The sequence below is a fragment of the Stomoxys calcitrans genome, chromosome 5 (assembly GCF_963082655.1).
Source record: "Stomoxys calcitrans chromosome 5, idStoCalc2.1, whole genome shotgun sequence".
Lineage (NCBI taxonomy): Eukaryota > Metazoa > Arthropoda > Insecta > Diptera > Muscidae > Stomoxys > Stomoxys calcitrans.
The window spans coordinates 116799978-116821263 of NC_081556.1; the positions used below are offsets into that span (position 1 = coordinate 116799978).

Consider the following 21286-nt stretch of genomic DNA (forward strand, 5'->3'; position numbering starts at 1 on the left):
TGAGGAAGGGGTAAACACCCAATACCTTTCATTTGAGCCCTACATTGTTGTGATTGGTAAATATGCCCGATTTAGGGGTGTTTTGGGTAGTGGAATGGTCCCCCAAACACTTAGCCCTGAAAACATATCAGCATTGTGCTCTACTTTCAAATATCATTTATTTAAACCCCATATTGCCATTCGCTTAAGGGTACTTTATGGGATGAGGTGTCCTCAAATATTTAACCCCAAAATTCTTACAGTACCGCAAATACAATACAAAATATATCAGCATCGTGCTCTACTCTCAAATATCATTTATTTAAACCCCATATTGCCATTGGCCTCAAAATGGGATAACAAATTCATTTTCTAATCTCAAATAGCTTTCATTTAAACCCCTTATTGCAAAAGTCAGCAAATTTGTCCGGTTTTGGATATGGGCCCTAAAAACTATCAATATCGGGATCCACTCTCTTTAAGACCCAAATTTGTCATGGTGAGCTAATGCGTCCTATTTGGGCGTAGTATGGGGGGAGGGGGGAACGTCCCCTAGACAGTTGGTCCCAAATGTTGATACCAGATTCGTGGTCTACTCCCAAATACGTTTCATTTGAGCCCCATATTTCCATAGTCGGCAAACATGACCGCCTTGAAAATTGTCCAAAAAGTAATTGCGGATTTTTCATATAGTTGGCGTTGACACATTTTTTCACAGCTTGTGACTCTGCAATTGGATTCTTTCTTCTGTCAGTTATCAGCTGTTACTTTTAGCTTGCTTTAGAAAAAAAGTGTAAAAAAAGGATATTTGATTAAAGTTCATTCTAAGTTTTATTAACAATGCATTTACTTTGGATACCAAATTCGTATTCTACTCGCAAATACCTCACTTCTGAATCCCATAATCAGATACGTTTGCTACTCTTAAATACCTTTAATTTCAGTCCCATGTTTTCATGATTGGTCTATATATATATATTTAGTAGATTTTTGGGTGTGGGGCTGCCCACCTAGGTAACCCATCCGAAATTTGGATATCAAATTTTTATTTTTAGGTTACTTTAAGAGAGCACACAAAATTTCGCTTAAATCGCACTACCCATCATCGAGATCTGGCGTTTCTGAAAAGTAGTGTAAGGGAGAGGAGAGAGAGATTTGGCCCGGCCGAACTTAGCACGCTTTTGCTTGTTATATATGTGTTGCAAACGAGATGACAAAATGAATATACCCCCAATCTTTCGGTGGTGGGTACAAAGAATGAATATACCCTCATCATTCCGTGGTGGGTATAAAAAAAAACCCAACAGAAGAATCAAATAACATATCAGCTTCAGTTATTGATTCGATACTTCTACAATTCTCTTTAAATAATTTCTTATTTTGCACTCCAACTACAATTTTACCCATAAACACTACTCACTCTCCAACAAAAAACGAAAAGAAAAGAAAAGTTCACTAAAGAAAAAACCCAACTTACATAGCAGTTATTGCATTGCAATGCAGCATTGTAGGCTGCCAAGGTGTTATGCTTCGCCACATCATCATCATCATCATCATCGACATGCACTTGAGTATGTGTGAGAGCTGGATTAAAAATGGCGGTGAAGCAAATTAAACGAATTATTATTGTAATCATAACAATTTCCGTTGCAACCAATTATCAGAGATTTTCTTTTACTCTTTGCCTGCACCTGCAAAGGAATAACAAAAACCAACAATGGTAATAAAAATAATCGTTTGTATGAATACCAACCAGCCATGTACCCACAACACTACAGCTGTACAAATACACATACATGCAAAGAAAAATATATATATGCGCACACAATTGAAAAGTGTAGTTATAACGACTCAAAGAATTGCCATGCTGCTACACTACATATGTAGCTTTATGAGAGTGTCCACGAGACAAAACTAAAGTTTCGTGGAAAAATTCTTTGAATTGAAGAAAAAAGGAAAGAGGAAATTCCTTTTCAATATTTAACAAGTAAAAGCGAGTTCGGCCGGGCCAAATTTAACCTCCACCATGGATAGCATGTTACAAGTACTTGGAATGAATTTTTGGATTATATAAAAATACTGGAAATTTTGAAGTTGCAATTTTTTGTATAACTTCTAACAGCCATGACAAGCACGGTCCATATCGGTCCAATACATCAAATTATGGACCGATATGGACCGTACTTGTCATGGCTGTTAGAAGTTATACAAAAAATTGCAACTTCAAAACTTCCAGTATATGGGATAACAATTGCTCCCTCTAGAGGCTCAAAAAATCTCATAGCGAGTTAGGTTAATGTGGGTGATACGTCAAGTTATGCACTGATTTGAACCATACCTGGCACAGTTGTTGGAAGTCATAACAAGACGCCACGCACCACGCTCTACATGCCAAATGGGATAAGAATTGCGATCTCTACTGGTCTACGAAACCCAATCGGTAGATCGATTTATATGGTAGCTAAGGCCATAAGAAATGAAATGCTGCTAAATCCAGAAATGTGGCATATAGAACAAACCTGCAGTCAATACCAATACGCCACGTGATATGGGGAGAAAAAGAGAGAGGAGAAAAACATTTGATTGGATATATTGTCAAAACTTTATATTTATACCCTCCACCATGGAATGGTGTTTGTAGCTCCTCGAAATATTCATCTAAGACACCTTAAAGTACATTTATATATTGGGTTGCCCAAAATATAATTGCGGATTTTTCATATAGTCGGCGTTGACAAATTTTTTCACAGCTTGTGACTCTGTAATTGGATTCTTTCTTCTGTCAGTTATCAGCTGTTACTTTTAGCTTGCTTTAGAAAAAAAAGTGTAAAAAAAGTATCTTTGATTAAAGTTCATTCTAAGTTTTATTAAAAATACATTTACTTTCTTTTAAAAAATCCGCGAGCGATAAACTTGGTTATCCCGAAGCCTTTCGGGTCGACGCAGACCGAGCTAAGAGAGTGGGCTACGAATGCGGCGAAAATCCTATGGGGGGATCCAGATCGTGAGAAGACGAAGCTTTTACTAAAAGAAAGTAAGAAGGAGATCAGTATAGCCATTGGTATCGAAACGGGACACATAGGACTACGAGCTCACTTATGTAAAATCGGTGCGGCAAGCGATAGCATGTGTAGGGCATGCGGGGAAGATAATGAGACGTTGGAGCATTGCCCGGCTTTGGTGTCTAACAGATACCGGCAATTAGTTGGAGACACAATACCAGACATGAACCAACTTAGGGTAGTGGTATTGAAAACAATTAAGAATTTTATAAGTAGCAAGGAATTCTTAATTTTCAATTTTCTTTTTAGAGGTTACTTTATAGTTTTTAAAGCGCACAACAAGCCGACTACTGGCTTAGGTGTACATCCACAGTGGCATGGGGCGGATTAACAACTGCACCCTCTTTTCGGTAGGACAGCGAAAATCCTATGGGGTGATCTGGATATGTGAGAGGACAAGGCGATCACTGAAAGAAAGTAAGAAGGAGGTCAGAATAGCTTTTGGTGTCATAACGGGAAACATAGTATTACGAGCTCACTTATCCAAAATCGGAGCGGCAAGTGATAGCTTGCGTAGGGCATGCGGGGAAGGTGATGAGATGTTGAAGCATTTCCTATGTCATTGTCCGGCTTCCGCGGTTAACAGACATGAACCAGACATGAAGCAACTTAGGGGAGTGGTATGGAAAACCATTCAATATTTTGAAGGTAGCACGGAATTTATAGCTTAAAATTTTCTTTTTCGAGGTTACTTCTTAGTTTTGAGAGCGCACTACAAGCCGATTATTGGCTTAGGTGTATGTCCATAGCGACATGGGGCGGATTCATATCTGCACCCTCTTTTCAACCTAATCTTACCTAATCCCAAAATATATACCCTAGATCATCATAAAATTTAACAGACGATCGAGTCATGTCCACCCGTCTGTCTGTTGAAATCACGTAACCGCCTCTATTCCAAAGATGGCCTACATCTTGATATAGCAGCCTTGATATCGATCACGAAAGTCATATTTTAGCCCCTATTTCAATGAAAAACCATGCCAAGTCTGGACAAAGCAATCTCCCGATTTAAGACATTTAGCCTATAAATGCGCCCTTACTACCCATTTTCGCCGTAAGTTGCATGGGCCCACTGCCATATAGCCCCATAGTCCAATTGAAGGTAAATTGCAAATTTTTATACCCACCACCGACGGATGGGGGTATATTCATTTTGTCATTCCGTTTGCAACACATCGAAATATCCATTTCCGACCCTATAAAGTATATATATTCTTGATCAGCGTAAAAATCTAAGACGATCTAGACATGTCCGTCTGTCTGTTGAAATTACGCTACAGTCTTCAAAAATAGAGATATTGAGATGAAACTTTGCACAGATTCTTTTTTTGTTCATAAGCTGGTTTAGTTCGAAGATGGGCTATATCGCACTATATCTTGATATAGCCCCCATATAGACCGATCCGCCGATATAGGGTCTTAGGCCCATAAAAGCCACACTTATTATCCGATTTTGCTGAAATTTGGGACAGTGAGTTGCGTTAGGCCCTTCGACATCCTTCTTCACTTTGAACCAGATCGGTCCAAATTTGGATGTAACTGTCATATAGACCGATCCGCCAAATTAGGGTCTTAGGCCCATAAAAGCCACATTTATTATCCGATTTTGCTGAAATTTGGGACAGTTAGTTGTGTTTAGCCCTTTAACATCCCTCGTCAATTTCGCCCAGATCGGTTCAGATTTGGATATGGCTGCCATATAGACCGATCCTCCAATTTAGGGTCTTAGGCCCATAAAAGCCACATTTATTATCCGATTTTGCTGAAATTTGGGGCAGTCAGTTGTGTTAGGCCCTTTAACATTCTCCCTCAATTTGGCTTAGATCGGTCCAGATTTGGATATAGCTGCCATATAGACCGATCTCTCGGTTTTAGGTTTTGGGGCCATAAAAAACGCATTTATTGTCCGATGTTACCGAAATTTGGGACAAAGAGTTAAGTTGAGCCCCTCCACATATTTCTGCAATTTGGTCTAGATCGATCAAGATTTACATATAGCTGCCATATAGACCGATCTCTCGATTTAAATTCTTGGCCCCATAAAAGGCGCATTTTCAATCCGATTGCACTGAAATTTGACACACTGACTTATGTTATGCTTTTCCACATCCGTGTCGTATATAGTTCAGATCGGTTTATTTTTAGATATAACTACTAAAAAGACCAATATTTTGTTATACACAATTAAACAATGACTTGTACTTATCAGTATTTCATATTTCGATATAACTGCTATGTGACATAAGATATGGAATTTTCACCGAATTTTGATGAAAGGTGGTTTACACATATACCCGAGGTGGTGGATATCCAAAGTTCGGCCCGGCCGAACTTAACGTCTTTTTACTTGTTTTTGCAAATTTTGCCCATTAACATTCCACTAAGGAACAGGAGCAAACTTCTCACTTATCAATGTGTGCAGTCTGATTTAAGTTTTAAGCTCAATAAAAAGGGGCCTCCTTTTTATAGCCGAGTCCGAACGGCGTGCCGCAATGCGACACCTCTTTGGAGAGAAGTTTTCCATGGCATAGTACCTCACAAATGTTGCCAGCATTAGGAGGGGAAAACCACCGTTGAAAATTTTTTTCTGATGCTCTCGCCAGGATTCGAACCCAGGCGTTCAGCGTCATAGGCGGACTTGCTAACCTCTGCGCTACTGTGACCTCCAATTGAAGGCATTAAACTTAAAAGACGAATATCTTATGCAGAATTTACGAACTTTGGAAAAGATCCCTTGACACTCGTAGCAGTTACCGTCAATATTAGAACTTACGCATTGTTTCTCTGAAATTTAGAACAGAGAGACCCCCATGTAACAATACGAGAACCCTCGATATACATGGCTATATTCTTCACTCTTAACGAATGCACAAATGACAAGAAGTGAAATAATTTTGACTTGTTATGACTATTTTCATTGACACTCTAGTATGCCCTAGACGCAGCAAAAGCCTTGATTTTAAAATTTTATATTCATGAATACAATACGTAGAGGAATTCAAGCATGTTAGCTCAAGGGTTTGAGAATATCTCATTGTGTGTATGTATGTTGGTATACCTACGCATAGTCAAAGAAAAACCATTCAGTTATTAAAGCCAAAGGACTCAGGGTGGCTGTCTGCAGTGAGGGTTCTATACGTCGCACAGTGGGAGAAAACCGAAAAAAAAAATAGTAAAAAATATGCTGTGTGAGAACTTTGGAATAGTTAGAACGGAATTGTTAGCGAAATTGTATGCAATTTCAAGACTCTATGTCTCCGGGTGCTTTTTGGTAGGCCCCTAAATTTGCTCACCTCGAAAAATTGTTCAGGCTTCCAAATCTTCATTTGTGGTTCGATTTTCAAAATTCCTTTTTATGCTCGATGGAGCTCAAAATCCCTACAAAAATTTTTGCATGAGGTCTACAATATCTCCCCTGTTTCCAGGAATATATTGGGTTGCCCAAAAAGTAATTGCGGATTTTTTAAAAGAAAGTAAATGCATTTTTAATAAAACTTAGAATGAACTTTAATCAAATATACTTTTTTACACTTTTTTTCTAAAGCAAGCTAAAAGTAACAGCTGATAACTGACAGAAGGAATAAGTTTTCATTTTTATGTGTTGAAATTTTGGCCAAGATTGGTCTCGTGTTTTGCAATTTACGAATGCGTTTGTGGTTCAATTTTCATTTTCATGCACGATTTGGATATGGAACAAAATTTACGATAACCTTGCCGCAATAAATGACCACCTCCGATTATTAATTTAAAAGTTATACAGTTTGGAAGTGAAAATAGTAAGGAAAGGCAAAAGTCGAGCGGTACCGACTTTATAATGCCCTACATCTACACCATAGGTACAAAGTGGGAGCTATATCCAATTCTGAACCAATTTTGATGGACCTCGCCGGATGTTTTCAGATAGGTTATTAAACAATCCGTATCGAATTTCGAGCAAATATATTCAAACCGTAATAAATACGGTTGACAAATGACAACATTATTGCAAATTAGCCAATATCGGACGAACAGGGACGTAGTCAATATTTTATTTTTTTTTTTTTTTGGGGGGGGGGCGACATTTTTTCAAAAAACAAAAATTGCGAAAATATCTCTGTTACTATGAAATTGGTTAATATACCTCAAACTTTTTTTTGAAAATTTTCGTCGCTACTGATTGCAGGAATTGGCCCATCGGGGGCGATATGTGGTTAAAGTCAGAGCTAAAATTTACCAACACACTATTATCAGGTCGATTCTTATCTTTCAAAGCCCAACAAAATGTGCTTGTCTTTGCGAATATCTGTGATAGTTTTGGCGGACCAGCTTCAATATTTTGATGAACATTTTTTGCGCTCATTTTTATTTGATCCCAAACTAGTTTTAGGATTTCAACAGGTTATTGTTTAAAATTAAATACAGTAAAATTTTACACAAACAAATTGAAAAATTAAGCAACTATAAATGATAAATATTTAAAAAAAAAATAAATTTTTACCAATTTCTACGGCCAGCCATGTACGTTCTGCTTAAATGATGCCGCTTATTTCTGCTCCCATGGCGAAACAATTAAAGGTGGTCTCATTTGATTACTAACCACAAATCATATGGCAACCGCCATGTCGTCGCCAAGATGTCATTTCAAAATTGACATTGTTCTCAACACAACCAAAGCAACTTGCCCTCGTTGGCGAACGTGTGCCAGTTAAATGGGAGAAAGAGAAACTCAAACAAAACAAAAAAATATGCTGTTTGCTGAGAATGTAAACACAGAACTGACATTTTGATACCGTCAAATTGGCCGGCTGTTTTCAGCTGTTCTCGTGAGAACAGGGTGTTGTATGTATTGGGTTGCCCAAAAAGTAATTGCGGTTTTTTAAAAGAAAGTAAATGCATTATTAATAAAACTTAGAATGAACTTTTATCAAATATACTTTTTTTACACTTTTTTTTCTAAAGCAAGCTAAAAGTAACAGCTGATAACTGACAGAAGAAAGAATGCAATTACAGAGCCGCAAGCTGTGAAAAAATTTGTCAACGCCGACCATATGAAAAATCCGCAATTACTTTTTGGGCAACCCAATACTTCAAAATAGGCAATTTTTTATTAAAAAATATTGGAAAAACCACTCGAGTTCGAAATTTTCAAAGCCCAGATCACCGTATTGGGCACATGCTTTTTTTTTTCTTTTGCTCCACATGTCGCTTAAACCAATACAAAAAAATTTTTCCACCTAACAATATTTGTAGCCTCCAGCAAATTTACAAAAAAATGCCGATTTTGAAATCATTTTTTTTTTCAAAAATCCTCAATATATCCTCTTTTTGGGGATTTCTGTAAAAAACTTCGGGCAGATTTTATTTTTATTTATTTTTATTTTTATAAATCTTTATCTAAAAACATCGTCTATATTGAAATACATATAGCACCAGCATAAGTTGACATATCTTATTCTTCTTTACAAACAAAAAAGAAACAAGTAAAAAAAAATATATGTAAACCCCATTTCGTCACAATCCGGCACGGACACTGAATCTTCTAATATATATGTCATTATTCAATTTTTTAGAACAAAATATGGGTCTTTTTGGCAGATATATCCAATTATAAACCGATCTGAACCATATTAAGATCGGATATCGTGAGGCTCAGAAAAATTCACAGTTTCATATTTCAGCGAAATCGGGTAATAAATAAATCTTTTATTGGCTTCAGACCCCTTATCGGCAGATTAGTCTATATGGTAGTTACATCTAAATATAATCCGATCTGAACCATATTTAAGTCGGGTATCAGGAGGCTAAAAACAAGTAAAAGCGTGCTAAGTTCGGCCGGGCCGAATCTTATATACCCTCCACCATGGATCGCATTTGTCGAGTTCTTTTCCCGCATCTCTTCTTAGGCAAAAAAGGATATAAGAAAAAATTTGTTCTGCTATTAGAGCGATATCAAGATATGGTCCGGTTTGGACCACAATTAAATATAAGTTGGAGACCTGTGTAAAATGGCAGCCAATTCAAATAAGAATTGCGCCCTTTGGGGGCTTAAGAAGTAAAATAGAGAGAACGATTTATATGAGATCTGTATCAGGCTATAGACCGACTCAGACCATAATAAACACGTATGTTGATGGTCATAAGAGTATCCGTCGTACAAAATTTCAGGCAAATCGGATAATAAGTGCGACCTCTAGAGGCTCAAGAAGTCAGGATGCTAAATCGGTTTAGATGGCAGCTATATCAGGTTATGAACCGATTTGAACTTTATTTGGTACAGTTCTTGAAAGTCATAATAAAATACGTGATGCAAAATTTCAGCCAAATTGGATTGGAATTGCGCCCTCTAGAGGCTCAAGAAGTCATACCCAAGATTGGTTTATATGGCAGCTGTATCAGGTTATGGACCGATTTGAACCTAATTTAGCACAGTTGTTTGAAGTTATAGCAAAACACGTCGTGCAAAATTTTATTCCAATCAGATAAGAATTGCGCCCTCTAGAGGCTCAAGAAGTCAAGACCCAAGATCGGTTTATATGGCAGCTATATCAGGTTATGGACCGATTTGAACCATACTTGGCACAGTTATTGGACATCAAAACAAAACACGTCGTGCAAAATTTCATTCCAATCGGATAAGAATTGCGCACTCTAGAGGCTGAAGAAGTCAAGACTCAAGATCGGTTTACATGACAGCTATATCAGGTTATGGACCGATTTGAATCATACTTTGCACAGTTGTTGGAAATCATAACAAAACACGTCGTGCAAAATTTCATTCCAATCGGATTAGAATTGCGCACTCTAGAGGCTCAAGAAGTCAAGACCCAAGATCGGTTTACATGGCTGCTATATCAAAACATGGACCGATTTAAATCGTACTTAGCGCAGTTATTGGAAGTGATATTAGAACACAGCGTTCAAAATTTCCGTCAAATCGGACCAGAATTGCGCACTCTAGAGGCTCAAGAAGTCAAGACCCAAGATCGGTTTATATGGCAGCTATATCAAAACATGGCCCATTTACAATCCCAAACGACCTACACTAATAAGAAGTATTTGTGCAAAATTTCAAGCGGCTCGCTTTACTCCTTCGAAATTAAGCGTGCTTTCGACAGACAGACGAACGGACGGACGGACGGACATGGCTAGATTGACATAAAATGTCATGACGATCAAGAATATACTTTATGGGGTCTCAGACGAATATTTCGAGTAGTTACAAACAGAATGACGAATTTAGTATGCTCCCATCCTATGGTGAGGGGTATAATAACTAACTTTTTAAAATTTTAGAGAAATCGGTTAAAAAATAAAACTTTTATGGGCTTCAGACATTTATCAGGAGATCGGTCTATATGACAGCTATACCTAAATATAGTCCGATATGTACCATATTTGGGTCGGATGTTAGAAGGCTTAAAACTGAGCACTATTTCAAATTTCAGCGAAATCGGATAAAAAATAAAGCTATTGGGTTGCCCAAAAAGTAATTGCGGATTTTTCATATAGTCGGCGTTGACAAATTTTTTCACAGCTTGTGACTCTGTAATTGCATTCTTTCTTCTGTCAGTTATCAGCTGTTACTTTTAGCTTGCTTTAAAACAAAAGTGTAAAAAAAGTATATTTGATTAAAGTTCATTCTAAGTTTTATTAAAAATGCATTTACTTTCTTTTAAAAAATCCGCAATTACTTTTTGGGCAACCCAATATTACGGACTTTAGACTCTTTATCGGGAGGTCGGTCATTTTGGCAGCTATATCTAAATATAGTCCGATGTGAACCATATTTAGATCAGATATCGGGAGGCTTAATATAACCCAATGTTCTAGTCAAAATAGGGTAATAAATAAAGATTTTATGGCCTTCAGACCCTTTATCGGGAGATCGGTCTATGTGACAGCTATATCCAAATATAGTCCGATCTTAACCATATTTACGTCAGATGACGGGAGGCTTAAAATAACCGACTTTTTAAAATTTCAGCCAAATCGGGTAATAAATAAAGCTTTTATGGGCCTCAGACCCTGTATCCGGAGATCGGTCTATATGGGAGCTATATCTAAATATGAATCGATGTTATCCATATTTAGGTCAGATGTCCGGAGGCTTAAAATAACCCACTGTTTAAAATTTCAGCCAAATCGGGTAATAAATAAAGCTTTTATGGTTTTCAGACCCTTCATCGGTAGATCGGTCTATATGGTAGCTATATCTGAATATAGTCTGATCTGAACCATATTTGGGTCAGTTGTCGGGAAGCCTTAAACTACTCACTGTTTCAAATTTCAGCAAATCGGATGAAAAATAAAGTCTTTATGGGCATTAGACTCTTTATCGGAAAATCGGTCTATATAGCAGCTATATCCAAATATGGTCCAATTTGAGCCGTTCAAGAACTTAACTAGAGTGTGTCAAAAAGACGTATCTGTGCCAAATTTCAGCTCAATATCTCAATTTTTGAAGGCTCTAGAGTGATTACAACAGACGGACGGATAGACGGACACACGGATATCGTAAAATCGTCCTAGAATTTTACGACGACCCTTACTATATTGGGTTGCCCAAAAAGTAATTGCGGACTTTTCATATAGTCGGCGTTGACAAATTTCTTCACAGCTTGTGACTCTGTAATTGCATTCTTTCTTCTGTCAGTTATCAGCTGTTACTTTTAGCTTGCTTTAAAACAAAAGTGTAAAAAAAGTATATTTGATTAAAGTTCATTCTAAGTTTTATTAAAAATACATTTACTTTCTTTTAAAAATCCGCAATTACTTTTTGGGAACCATATATACTTTGTAGGATCCGAAATTGATATTTCGATGTGTTCAAACGGAATAACAAAATTAATATACTCCTGTCCTAAGGTGGTGGGTATAAAAATTTAGGTTTTTAAAGAAGTTTTTTCAATAAAGACTTATCCAAGAAAATACTTTTTTACCAAAAATAGAAAGCAAAAATACACTTTTTTCTTATTGTTGACTTCCAAACTGTGCAAGTTTTAACTCACTAACCAGGTGTGGACGGTTTCTGCCAGTTCTATACCAGTTCGGACCGTTGTTGTTGGCAAGGATGTTGGATGTCATATTAGATTATCATTATCCAAATTTCATTATCATTATCCAAATTTCAGCCAATTTAGATGAAAGTTTAGGGGCTCAAGAAGTCAATCCCGGGAATAAGTATATATGGGCGGTATATCAGTTTATTGACCGATTCGCAATCGCATCATACATTGATGTTGTAGTCAGACAAATAGTTCTTGTGCAAAGTTTCAGCCAAATCGGATGAAAACTGTGGCCTCCAGAGGCTCAAGAAGCCAATTCCGTGCATCGGTTTGTATGGGGGCTTTATCAGTTTATAGACCAATGCGGATAATACTCGACACTAATATTGAAAGTCAAAACAGAAGTCATTGTGCCAAGTTTCAGTATGGGGGGTATATCAGTGTATTGACCGATTCGCATCACACTCGACACTGATATTGAAATTCGGAACAGAAGCCCTTGAGCCAAGGTTCAGCCAAATCGGATAACAACTGAGGCTTCTAGCGGTTCAAGAAGTCAAAACTGGCTATCCGTTGATATGGAGGCTTTATTCAAATCTGCACCGATATGGTCCATTTGCTCGAGAAGTCAAATCGGGAAATCGGTTTATATGAGAGCTACATCAGGTAATAGACCGATTTGAACCGTACTTGACACAGTCGTTGAAAGTCGCAAAGTCGCAAATTTAGCACAGTTGTTGGAATTCGTACCAGAACACAGCAAGCAAAATTTCAGCCAACTCGTACAAAAATTGCGGCTTGTAAGGGACCAAAAAGTCAAATCGGGATATCGGTTTAGTTGGAAACTGTATCAGGTTATAGACCGGTTTGGTCCGTCCTAGCCACAGTTGCTTGAAGGCGTAGGAGAACATTATTTGCAAAATTTCAGCCACTTTGGATACAAATTGCGGCTTGTAAGGGCGCAAGAATTCAAATCGGCGATCGATTTATATGGGAGCTATATCAGGTTATAGACCATTTCGCAACATTTGCAAAATTTCAACCAAATCGGATGAAAGTTGCGGCTTGTAAGGACTCAAGACGTTAAATCGGGAGAACGGTTTATATGGGAGCTATATCAGGTTACAGACCGATTTGCGGAGCGTCCTTGGCACAGTTGTTGGAAGTTATAACAGAGCACTACATCCAAAATTTTAGCCAAATCGTACAAAAATTATGGCTCCCCGGGGCTCCCGTTATATCCAAATCTGAATCGATATCGCCTAATCGCCAAAATTTCAGCCAAATAGGACAAAAATAACGGTTAAAGGATTCAAGAAGTCAAATCGGAAGATCGGTTTTAATGGGAATTATATCAGGTTATAGACCGATTTGGACCGTACTTCGCTCACTTGTTGGAAGTCGTACCAGAACACTACATACATAGCTCCCATAGAAATCGATCTGCCGATATGACTTCTTGAGCCCCTGGAAGCCACAATTTTCGTCCAATATGGCTAGTATTCCAACAATTGTGCCAAGTACGCTCCAAATCGGTATATAAACTGATATAGCTCCAATATAAACCGATCAACCGATTTTGCATGTGGTGTTGTGTTATGACAGCCAACAACTCTGACAAGTACAGTCTAAATCGGTCTATAACCTGATATAGCTCCCATATAAACCGATCTTCCGATTTGACTTCTTGAACCCTTTAAGGTACTACTTTTGTCCTATTTGGCTGAAATTTTGGTGATTGGGCGATATCGATTCAGATTTGGATATAACGGTTGATTTTTTAGCAGTAATCGTTTTGGCAACACTGGTTTAAACAGCTGTAGCACGCTTGGTGTTTTGTTTCACTGTCAAACATCTTCAGTTTGGTCTATAATTGAACCATGAATCGCCTTACAAACGAATAACGCTTGCAAATTATTGAATTTTATTATCAAAATGAATGCTCAGTTAGGAAAGTTCATCGCGCGCTTCTTCCATTTTATAGTCAGTTTAGTCGACTGCCACTAAAGCGGCTATTCGGACTATTAGTGGGTAAATTTCGCACCAAATTTACTTTGTTGGACATTAACTAACCGCGAACTGAAGGACATATCGCAGCTATATCGGTCTGCGTTGATGATGACTATCATTTTTCGATTCATCGCCGTTCGCAGCAATAGGGCCTGTGTTTCTCAACAACGTGGAAAATTTCGTGGAAGTATTTGTGTGTAAAGCCTTTCAAACTACAGCTGGTGCAAGAATTAAAGACCAACGACCTACTGCAACGCAGAATTTTTGATGAATGAGCTCTTGAAAAGTTGGCCGAATATCTACTTTTTTTTCGAAAAATTTTTGTTCAGGGACGAAGCTTATTTTTGGCTTAATGGGTACGTAGATAAGAAGAATTGTCGGTTTTGGAGTGAAGATCAGCAAGAGCTACCAATGCGTCCAGAAAAAGTCACAGTTTGTTGCGGTTTATGGGCTGGTGCCATCATTGGACCGTACTTCTTCAAAGATGATGCGAATCGTAACGTAACTGTGAATGGTGAGCGCTATCGTGAGATAATCTCCAACTTTATTTGCCCAATATGCAAGAGTTTGACTTGCATTACATAGGGTTTGAACAAGACGGTGCCACATGCCACACAGCAGACGTAACTATGAACTTATTTCACATTCGGAACTGCCGCCGCCTAGATCGTGAGATTTAACGCCTTTAGGCTAATTTTTTATGGGGCTATGTTAAAGCTCATGCCTATACGGACAATCGCGCTTCAATAGACGCATTGAAAGACAACATTGAAGCATTTATTCGTGAGATACCGGCCGAATTTTTGGAAAAACTATGCCAATTTTAATATGGGTACCACATGTATTGAAAGAAATTCATTTAACAAACCGAATCAAGGCTTGTGATATGTACCTTAAACGCAATGAATTCGATCCGTTTTTAAAACGAATCATAACTGGAGATGAAAAATGGATTGTTTACAACAACGTTAGTCGAAAACGATCATGGTCCAAGCATGGTGAACCAGCTCAAACCACTTCAAAGGCAGATATCCATCAAAAGAAGGTTATGCTGTCTGTTTGGTGGGATTGGAAGGGTGTGGTATATTTTGAGCTGCTTCCAAAGAACCAAACGATTAATTCGGATGTTTACTGTCAACAATTGGACAAATCGAATACAGCCATCAAGGAGAAGCGACCAGAATTGGTCAATCGTAAAGGTGTCATATTCCACCAGGACAACGCTAGACCGCACACATCTTTGGTCACTCGCCAAAAACTGAGTGGGCTTGGCTGGGAACTTTTGATACATCCACCATATAGCCCTGACCTTGCACCATCAGACTACCATTTATTTCGATCTTTGCAGAACTCCTTAAAAGGTAAAATTTTCGGCAATGATGAGGCTATAAAATCGCACTTGGTTCAGTTTTTTTGCAGATAAAGGCCAGAAGTTCTATAAGCGTGGAATACTAAATTTGCCAGGAAGATGGCTAAAGGGTATCGAACAAAATGGCAATTATATATTTGATTAAAGTTCATTCTAAGTTTTATTAAAAATGCATTTACTTTCTTTTAAAAAATCCGCAATTACTTTTTGGGCAACCAATACTATCGATTCAAATAAAGATTTCTAGCATTTTTCTGAATTTTATGTGTTATTTTTTCTATTGAAAAACTTTCCAATGGCTCTTAAAAAATCACGTACCCGTACCTTTCATTGAAGAGGTCCTTGGACTTGACTTCATTTACCCCTAGAAGAGACAAATATTACCTGACTTGCCGAAAAATGCTTAACTTGTGTTGTTGTTTGACTTCTAACAATTTTGGTAAGAATGTTCCAAATCGGTGCATATAAACCGATCTTCTGATTTCGCTTCTTGATCCCCTGGAAGTGGCAATTGTTATTTGACTTGGCTGAAATTTTGAACGTTGTGGCTTTTTAAGACTTCAAACGAACGTGGAAAGTGAGATTGAAAACAGTCTATAACCTCTTATAGCTACCATATAAGCCCATCTTAAGCCTGGGAAACCGTAATCGTTGTCTGATTTTAGTGAAATTTTGTCCGATTTGGCAGAAATTTTGCACGAATTGTAACGTTATGAAATTCAACATCCGTGGTGATTATGGTCCCAATCGTTCTATCTTGTATAAAAATCAATTTGTGTTGGTTTGTTTGTTTGTTTGTATGTTTGTGTGTTCCTTATAGACTCAGAAACGGCTGAACCGATTTTCTTGAAATCGGATGGTGCATAATGACCCCGTGGTGAAAATAGGGTACTACAGTTTTTGATATTTGAAGGGGAGGCGGACCCTCCCCCTTACCCTAATTTTCAGAAACGCCAGATCTCGGAGATGTGTGGTGCGATTTATGCGAAATTTTGTGTGCTTTCATATAGTACCTAAAAAATAAAAATTTGGTATCCAAATTTCGGATGGTGTACCTAGGGGGGCTGCCCCACCCTAAAACCTAACAAACATATATTTAGACCAAACACGAGAATATGGGACTCAAATGAAAGGTATTTAGGATAGGAAAACGTATCTGATATTCAATTGTCGGACCAAGTGCTAGGGGGACCACCCCAAGCCCCAAAACACCCCTAAATCGGACATATTTACCGACCATGGCAATATGGGACTCAAATGAAAGGTATTTGCGAGTATAATATGAATCTAATATCCAAATGTGGGACCACGTTTCTGGGGGTCCACCCCTTTCCCAAAACACCCCCCAAACAGGACTTATTTACTGACTATGGGAATATGGGGCTTAAATAAAAGGTATTTGAATGCAGAATACACATCTGATATCCAAATATGGGACCAAGTGTTTGAGGGGCCGCCTCTCACCAAAAACATATTGCTATGGTCGTAAATTTGTCCCAAAGGGAACATATTGCCAAGGCACTTATATTGTTAAACTGTTAGTCAAGCGATATACTATTTTCGTAGCATGGTATTTCACTAAAAGATCTTTAATTGTCGAAAATAAATATTCCAAAGAAACGTTTGTTCCATATAAAGTAAAAAAAGGCGCAGCGGAGCGGGCCCGGGTCAGCTAGTAACCTTATATAGATCTCATATGAACAAAACTTCCGATTAGTCTTTTACGACCACTAAAAACTTTAGTGTTTGTCTGATTTCATAAAAAGTTGGTTCATAAAGTACACAGGGCACATGTGTACATTATGTGAACTAAGTTCATTTGTTTAAATTTCTAGTAAAATACATGGTGGTGTGTTCTTAAGAATCTGCCCAGCCGAACTAACGCTATGGTGTACAGCGCGATTTTCCCAAAAGTTTTATTTCTCGTGGGCCACGGTGTCACACCAATGACAAAATGGAAAATATTTTACGTGTTGAATATAAATACGTTTTAATAATGATTATTAAAAATCATGGTTCACATATTTGAATTTTGCGCCAATTTAGTATGCATTTTACGTGTTAATTTCAAACACTGTTCAATAACCCCCCTTAGGAGATCTGACCCCAAAAACTTTTGCCAAAGGTCGTTATAACCGCTGCAATCAAGCAATTGTTCTTGCGAGTGTTGCTATAGCCATAGATGATGCCGTGGCATTGCCAAGTTACGTATGCAAAGTGCCCACAAAACTTTGTAATTTCATAGGTGTATAACTCCCATAAAAATGTTCAAAGTTGATCCTTTGCCTTAGAGCACTGATGCACGTGGCAGACAAACGGAAAACAAAACAAGTGAAAGCGTGCCAAGTTCGGCCGGGCCGAATCTTATATACCCTCCACCATGGATCGCATTTGTCGAGTTCTTATCCGGGCATCTCCTCTTAGGCAAAACATGATATAAGAAAAGATTTGTTCTGCTATTACAGCGATATCAAGGATGTTGGAGACCTGTGTAAAATGTCAGCCAATTCGAATAAGAATTGCAGTCTTTGGGGGCTCAAGAAGTAAAATAGAGAGATCGATTTATATGGGAGCTGTATCGGGCTATAGACCGATTCAGACTATAATAAACACGTATGTTGATGATCATGAGAGAATCCGTCGTACAAAATTTCAGGCAAATCGGATAATATTGGGTTGCCCAAAAAGTAATTGCGGATTTTTTAATGCATTTTTAATGAAACTTAGAATGAACTTTAATCAAATATACTTTTTTACACTTTTTTCTAAAGCAACAGCTGATAACTCACAGAAGAAAGAATGCAATTACAGAGTCACAAGCTGTGAAAGCTGTTTGTCAACGCCGATTATATGAAAAATCCGAAATTACTTTTGGACAACCCAATAATTGCGACCTCTAGAGGCTCAAGAAGTCTAGATCCCAGATCGGTTTATATGGCAGCCTTATCAGGTTAAGAAACCGATTTGAACCTTATTTGACATAGTTATTGAAAGTAAGAATAAAATATGTCTTGCAAAATTTCAGCCAAATCGGATAGGAATTGCGCCCTCTAGAATCTCAAGAAGTCAAGTCCCTAGATCCGTTTATATGACAGCTATATCAGGTTGTGAACCGAATTGAACCACACTTGGAACAGTTGCTGGATATCATAACAAAGTACTACGTGGAAAATTTCATTCCAATCGGAAATTGCGCAATCTAGAGGCTCAAGAAGTCAAGACCCCAGATCGGATTATATGGCAGCTATATCAGGTTATGAGCCGATACTTAACCATACTTGACACAGTTGTTGGATATCATAACAAAACACGTCGTGCAAAATTTCATTCCAATCGGATAAGAATTGCGCCCTCCAGAGGCTCAAGGAGTCAAGACCCAAGATCGGTTTGAGTGGCAGTTATATCAGGTTATAGACTGATTTGAACCATACTTGGCGCAGTTGTTGGATATCAAAACAAAACACGTCGTGCAAAATTTCATTCCAATCCGATAAGAATTGCGCCCTCTAGAGGCTCAAGAAGTCAAGACCCAAGATCGTTTTATATGGCAGCTATATCAAAACATGTACCGATATGGCCCATTTACAATACCAACCGACCTACACTTATAAGAAGTATTTATGCAAAATTTCAAGCGGCTAGCTTTACTCCTTGGGAAGTTAGCGTGCTTTCGACAGACAGACGGACGGACAGACGGAGGGACATGGCTAGATCGACATAAAATGTCGCGACGATCAAGAATATATATACTTTATGGGGTCTCAGACGAATATTTCGAGTAGTTACAAACATAATGACGAAATTAGTAAACCCCCCATCCTATGGTGGAGGCTATAAAAATGCTGAGACCATAGGGGGGCTATATCAGATTTTTGACCCATTTGGACCGTAATTGACATAGTTTTTGGAAGTCATAAAAAAACACATTACCCAAAATTTCACCAAAATCGAACAAGAAGTCAAATCGGGAGATCAGTTTAAATGGCAGCTATGCCAGGTTATAGACCGATCCGGACCGTATTTAACACAGTCGTTGGAAGTCGTACCAGAACACAGCATGGAAAATTTCAGTTAATTCGGATAAAAATTGCGGCTTGTAAGGGCTCAAGAAGTCAAACAGGGCGATCGGTTTATATGGGAGCTACATCAGGTTATAAACCTTTTTGGACCGTACGCAGCACAGTTGTTGGAAGTCATTACAGAACACTATGTTCAAAATTTTAGCCAAATCGGAGAAAAATTGCAGCTTCTAGGTTCTCAAGAAGTCAAATCGGGTGATCGGTTTATATGGGAGCTATATCAGGTTCCTGACCGAGTTGGACTGTACTTAGCACAGTTGTTGTAAGTTGTAGCAGAACACTACGTGCATGGGAGCTTTTTCAGGTTATAGACCGATTTGAACCGCACTTGGAAAAAATATTGTAGGTCATAACACAACGCTATGAACAAAATTTTTGCCAAATCGGAGAAAAATTGCTGCTTCCAGGGGTTTAAGAAGTCGAATCGAGAGATCGGTTTATATGGAAGCTATATCCATATCTGAACCGGTATCGCTGATTTGCAATCCCCAATGACCTACGTCAATATTAAGTATCTGTGCGAAATTTCAAGCAGCTAGCTTTACGCGTTCGACCGCTATATTGATTTCGACGGAGGGACGGACGGACGTGGCTAGTTCGACGATCGAGAATGTCCTAGATTAATATTTCAAGGTGTTACAAACGGAATGACTAGATTAGTATACCCCCATCCTATGGTGGTGAGTATGAAAATATATACATGGCGGTAAGTACCCTTGGTGGAATGCCCCATTTCAATACTCATCCAAACCCCATTGGCCCAATATCAATTGGAATGTATTTTCAAGTAAAGTACGATTTTGATATAAAAATTTGGTCTTCCGTTGGCTGTTGCAATTGTTGCATGGTTTTGGTTTTCGCGTTTGATTTTAATCTCTGCTGAAACGTCAATTGTTGAGCGCACTTGAAGAATGGCAGAATGCTTTCATCTGTGTTGATATGGTTTGCAATGAATTTTCCACGAAATTCTATCAAATCCATTGAGCGATAATAATTCTCCAATAATACACCAACAACATGCTCGATTGGTTTTGTCTGATTTAATTTACAGCCGAAATTAATTGAACTGAACAATAGAAGGTTTCCGATTGCCTTGGGGTTCGGTTGGTAATCCAAGATTGAAATTGAGAGCATTGCATAAAGGGTATGCTGTAGTTTTCCATATATAATAAGTTCGGCCGGGTCGAATTTTATACACCCTCCACCATGGATCGCATTTGTCGAGCTCTTGCTCTCTTTTTAGGCAAACAAAGAATAAAAAAAAATAATTGCTATGTTATTGGAACAATATCAAGTTATGGTTCATTTCGGACCATAAAAGAACTGAATATTGGAGACCATAGTAGGAGTCATTTTGTAAAATTTGAGCCAAATCTAGTAAGAATTGCGCTCTTTAGGGGCTGCAGAAGTAAAATAGGGAGATCGGTTTATAGGGGAGCTGTATTAGGCTATAAACCGGTTCATGCCATATTCGACACATATGTTAAAGGTCATGAGAGAAGCGGTTGTAGAAAATTTCAGCCAAATCGGATAATACTTGAGCCCTTTAGAGGCTCAAGGAGTCAAGACCCCAAATCGGTTCATATGGCAGCTATATCAGGTTATGGACCGACTTGAACCATTTTTAATACAGTTGTTGGAAGTCATAACAAACGTCATGCAATATTTCAGCCAAATCGGATAGAAATTGCTCTCTGTAGAGGCTCAAGAAGTCAAGACCCCAGATAGGTTTATATGGCAGCTATATCAGATTATGGACCGATTTGAACCATTTTTAATACAGTTGTTGGAAGTCATAAC

At 38.2% G+C, this 21286-nt stretch overlaps 1 protein-coding gene across 1 annotated transcript in view; it reads right to left on the reverse strand.

The window, feature by feature from the left end:
- Positions 1 to 1635: 1635 nt before the first annotated feature.
- LOC106093039 (odorant receptor 7a) overlaps positions 1636 to 21286 on the reverse strand; it is a 206372-nt gene continuing 186721 nt past the window's right edge. Inside the window, exon 5 of the mRNA XM_059370349.1 lies at positions 1636 to 1670. The gene's annotated coding sequence lies outside the window, so the exon portion shown is untranslated. The remainder of the gene's footprint in view (positions 1671 to 21286) is intronic.